Source organism: Diorhabda sublineata, chromosome 1 (genome assembly GCF_026230105.1).
Source record: "Diorhabda sublineata isolate icDioSubl1.1 chromosome 1, icDioSubl1.1, whole genome shotgun sequence".
NCBI classification, from domain to species: domain Eukaryota; kingdom Metazoa; phylum Arthropoda; class Insecta; order Coleoptera; family Chrysomelidae; genus Diorhabda; species Diorhabda sublineata.
Window position 1 is genome coordinate 10,007,578 of NC_079474.1, and position 6,140 is coordinate 10,013,717.

Sequence of the window (6,140 nt, forward strand, 5' to 3'; positions counted from 1 at the left end):
AACTATAAATGTTACGGAAAAAAGTTTCCAATCAAATTTATAGGAAATTTCATGCTCTACAAATTCAGTTACCACTATTTTTAATTTATCGTGAGCTTTATCATGAATTTAGCAACAACCATATAATAAAAAGTTTGGAGCGCTATAATTCAAAACCTATGCGCTATACAAAAAGAGTTTGAAATAAAAGAGATGGAAAAAATTGTTATCTATAAAAATTATCTCTACTATTTTTGTCGTACGAGGCGTGGTTCGCGAGATATTCGATAAAACGTGTTTTTCAACATGGAGGCTGATGCGGGCGCCCCCTCTATGACGCCTATTTAGATTTACATTCAGAGGACACCCCTGAACATATTCCAAAAAAAATCCATTCTGTAGAACTTTGCAAGTTTGAAATTTGAATCATTGGATTACATAATTAATTAATTATGGAATTAACCTTCCTATCAATATTTATTATTTTAAAGTTATTGTTGTGTAGTCTATAGAACGGAAAACTACTAGTCTGATCTTCATATTTCACAGTTGTATACATCCGGTCTCAATTATTTCTGCTACATCAATTAGATTGATCTATCATCTGTGAAAAAAAAGTAACATGATGTTTTTTTTGCTAGTAATTAACACGGATAATACTAATTTCGTTCCACTTATCATAGACGTAGTATTTTTTTTAAACGTAGTATTGTTAATCATCTCTCATTTCAAATTTAAATGGATTTAAAATAAAGTCGACGGAATTAATTAAATGAGTTAATATTGAGATAGAAAGATAGAAAAACGAGTAAGTTAGGTCGAAGGACCATATTTTAACATATGTCTTTACCCGGGAAAAGCCAGGGTAATAAAGTTATTAAATGAGGGCGGCAATGGAAGAGTTCTCAGAAACGAATTAAAAATGTCTGAGCAGAATTATTCATAAATTTGAAGTGAATAGGTTCGCATCTTCATGTGTCGTCTACTATACGGTACGAAAAAATGTTTATTTCAAATACTTTACTCAAACACTATACAACAATTTACATTTCTGAACACGTAGTGAAGTACATGTTTTGAAAAGAAATTTTTTAGTAGAGTTGATAGCATTTCTAAATGAATTTAAATCATTCTCATTAAATTTAACTAAATTTGTAATGAGATATAGAATAGTAGTAGCAGATTCACTAATTAAAATAAGTATGTTGAACTTGAGTTTAATATTTATGTCTTTTTTAAGATATCATTCTTTTATAATATTAACTAATATTAAATATAATTATGGAAGTAAAGTTTTCTATTTTAAAACATCTGTTAAACACATTTTTAGCCTTATTAAAGAATATATTGTGGTATTTCCAAAAATAAAGAAAAACGGTTTTCGAACTACAAGTCATAGAACCAGGTATAAGTTTAAATATAAAATCCATAGTATAACCTCAAAATATATTAAGTTTAGGTAGTAGGTAGTTAGTTCTCTCCGATCCTTAATATTGTAAGGTCATACCTCCAAAACTATAATAGAAATAAAATAATCTCCTAATTGATAACGTATTTAGTTTATTTTTCATAATTACACCGTTACCTGATCCATAATTCTTGATTTATGAAAAAAAATATTAAAGTATAAATTAAATTTCAAAGTGCAATTGATAATCAATGTATTAAGAGATTCTCAGAGAAAATAACTATTTCCAATTATTAGAATTACTGTTTAAAAGACAGTATAGAAAATTTAAAATCGAAAAGAAACATTCAACCTTCTAACGTTGAAAATTATAATATATGAATGTTTAGAATCCCTAGTCTTTTAAGTGAACCCGAAGTGATTCAAGTGATCGATGAACAGAGATAAACCAGATAATCCTGACAACAAGTAGAAGAAATCAGAATCAACCGCGAAAAATGTGTTAATCGAATATTTGTCCGATTTAAGTTATGTGAAACCGGAATCGTCGAAAAAACAATTTTTTCCTGTATTAAACAATATCTTTAAGCGAAAAAGTGTAAAGTAAAACAACTAGCACCTCGAATGAAATTATTTAATTTAGATTTAGAAAGTGAAGTGTACTTTGCCGGAGCAACAATCTCAGGAGTTGATAAAGTGACCCAACTATTAATGACCTTAGCTACTACTTAGAATGGCTATCGGAAGACAATATCACGTAGAGTTTAGTAAATTCAAGATTATTAGATCATGAAATTAAGCTAGTGAATGAAAATCTTGATATAAGTAAAAAGGTTCTTCATGTGGAGCAGAAACCTAATGACAATAAACGTAATGATAAAGCTTTTAGAAAACCATGGGAAAATAATCGTGGAATCGTGAAGTCAAAGTGTCATGGTGCAAATAACAAGAAGAATGTTAAGTGTCATCATTACGGAGGGAGAGGACATTATAAAGTTTAATGTCGTTACTACTTGCAAAGTTTAAAAAACAAACCAAATACAGAAAGACCAAAAACAATTCAAACAATCCAAGCTGATCCACAGAAAGAAGATGGTTTTGTATTTGTTGTCAGAAACTTTCAGATAGCAAATAAAGAAAACAAAATTCCTTTTTTATTGGATTCAGGTGCCTCTGACCACCTGATAAACCGCGAGGATCTGACACTATTTCTGACCTGAAGACACATCCAAATTTCTATTTCAAAGAATGGAGCTTTCATTACTGCAACTAAGATGGGAATCATCGTATTGACGAGCAATACAAGGAGTTCAAGAGACAATCGAGAATGTACTATATAGTATAATTTGTTGTTAGTGTACAAGATGTACCAAACAGGATACTCGGTAAACTTCAATGAATATGAAGTGCAAATAAGACGTAATGGTAAGATGGTTATGACTGAAATAACAATCTACGAGAGCGAGCTGAAGAAAGCGGGTATGCACTGTAGGCGACTGCGAAGCTCTCGCACTCCACACCCCGCCATTATTGGCCTTCAGGCGTGAGTTTGCGTTGTGCTACAGCCACGTAAACAAGTCTCGCCATTATTAATGCTACCGACAAGTGTGAATTGCGAAGTGTGATTCGTTTTCTACAGGCTGCAGGCCATAGTGCTGCAGAAATCCATCGGAAAATGAGTAGTGGGTATTGGGAGAACGTTATGAGTGATGGTGTTGTGCGTGAATGGTTTCGAAAGTTTGAAGATGGCGGTAATTATGTGCGATGTGTGATGAAGGGGGCCATGGACGCAAATCTGTCGTTTCAGAAGATCTGGTTCAACGAGTTGACAGAGTGGTTAAAGAAAGCAGCAGATTTACCATTACTGCTTTGTCTACGGAATTTCCAGAAGATTCAAGGTCTACTTGAATTCATTGGGGGTAACTTTCTTTGAAGAGGGTATTGAAAAGCTTCTCCACAGATATGACAAATGTCTCACTCTCTTCACTGATTATGTCGCAAAGTGTACCAATCTTTTGATAATAAAATTATTGTTTTATATGAACTTGTCTTTTATTTACAGCCTATCGGAGGTTGAAAAAAAGGTCTCGTATTTACTCTGGAATTTTTTGTAACGAAAAGCTTTATAATTTTTCAAATAACATATCCAACTACAAAGTATGGCATCAGCGATTGAGCCATATCGGAAAAGATAAATTTAATGCAATAAGAAATAAACTAGTAGTAAATGATGAAGAAAAATTAAGCGAAATAATACCTAATAATGATTTATGTGAAGCTTGCATAAACAGTAAACAAGACTACATAGAAAGACCATTATTTAACATACATTCAGATGTGTGTGGTCCCATCACACCTTCTACGATAAATAATAAAAATTACTTTGTATTGTTCATTGATGACTTTACTTATTACTGTGTAACTTATTTAATTAGAAATAAATCTGATGTATTTGCAATGTTTAAAGATTATGTATTAAAATATGAATCCAGGTTTAATTGCTACATATCTAATTAATACGACAACAACTAAATCATTGAAAGCAAATAAAACACCATATGAAATATGGTATAATAAGAAACTGAAAAAGAATACTGGTAGGTTACGAGCCAAATGAGTATAAGATGTATACAGTGGGAAATGACAAATATGTGGTAGTGAGAGATGTAATTGTAGACGAGACAAATTTTATTGAGTCGAGACCAAAATTAAAAGTTCTTGAAAATGAGGTCGATCCAGGTAGGAAAACAGTAGACGACCTTTGTATAAATCTTGATAATAGTAGAAATAGCAGTTTTGAAATACAGAAAATACTATATCTCAACGACATACAGATAGACATAGTTGGAAAACAAACCGATAATACTTCGTCTCAAGAGAGAATGAGAAATAATACTTGGACTTTAGTACCGAAACCAAGTAACATAAATATTGTAGACTGTAAATACTGTATAAATGACGATGAGTTCGGAAATCCATCAAGTATAAATCTTGTTTAGTTGTTAGGGGTTTTATTCAAAAATATCTTGTTATTATGATGAAACATTTGCTCCAGTTGCAAAATTTCAGCGTTTAGATTTTTAATAGCCTTTTCCAATCAACATAGCGTGTTAGTTCACCAATGGATGTGAAAACTGCAATTTTAAATCGTGACTTAAAAGAGGAGATATATATGCAAGTACCTAAAGGTGTAGAAAGTAATGAAAATCAGGTCTGTAAGCTGAATGACCTGAAACAAGCTGCCAGATGTTGGTTTGAAATATTTGGAAGGACTCTTGAAGAAATAGGTTTTACAAATTCTTATGGGGATCGGTTTATGTACATATTAGTTATAGGAGATATGTCTAAAAATATTTACATTGTACAATGTGTGGTTGATCTAGTGATTTGTACTTCAGATGAAAATACCATTGAGAAGTTTGATTCAACACATATATTAAAGCAGTATTAAGTAGATTTAATATGGCAGATTGTGAGTATGTGAGTACACCGCTAGTAACTAATTTAAATTATAAGGCGTTGGAATCCAATGAAAATTACGATGCTCTGTGTCGAAGTCTCATCGGGTGTCTAATGTATTTAATGGTTTCTTCAAGACCTTATCTAACTCTAACTATAAATATATTAAGCAGATATGTAAATAAATATAACCGAGAACTTTGGATATGTTTAAAACGAGTACTGAGGTACTTGTAAGGTACTATATATTTAAAATTAAAATATGTAAAAGGAACATATGATAATATATTTACAGGATATGTTAACTCTGATTGGGGAGGAAACGATAATGAAAAAGTACAACGAGTTATTTATTTAAGTTGTATGATAGATGTACAATTATGTTGGAATACGAAAAGACAAACATCTGTGGCAGGTTCATCCACAGATGCTGAATATATCGCGCCGTATGAAGCTGTCAAAGAGGCAATGTGGTTAAAGATTTTAGCATCAGGTATAAACCTGGAAACTAAAGAACGTATCTTAATATACGAAGATAACAGTGGGTGTATTAGTATATCTAATAATCCTACAAGCCACAAAGAATTAAAATATATTGACATCAAATATCATTGTTAAACGTATTTTAACTGGTAAGCAAATTGCAGAAATGCGACGAAGCCAATACCAAATTTCTGGAGTTGAGAGCAAAAATGGGATTGGAAGATTGATTAATAAATAATATTTAGATAAAATATTATAATTGTATTTTTTTTTTGATCTGATAAGGTTTTTTATGGGTTTCCCTTATCGTGATGATAGGCAGATATCGGTTCACTATATAATACCGTCGCAAACAAAGAGTTAACGGAAGGTATGTCGATTAATATTAGAAGTAAGGTATTCAAATATTGTATTTAGTTATCATATTGTTATAAATAAATTCTTCCAATTGACATTTTAAATCACGAATAGGATTAATTTTTGAGAGGGCGTGTGGGAATATTGCATGCAATACAAACCCAACATATATAGTTTAGGTATGAGGTAGTTAGTTCTCTCCGATCCTTAACATTGTAAGGACATACCTTCGAAACTCTAATAGAAAAAAAATAATCTCCCAATGGATAACGTATTGATATTGATATGATAAGTTTTTTTTTCATAAATACACCGTTACCTAATCCATAATCCCAACAATTTATATAACTGTCTTCAAGAATCTCTAGATGATAATCCACGGATAAAATTATACACGAACAAATCTTTGCCATAGTAATAAAATAGGCATAATTTAACAAATTATTATTGTGAT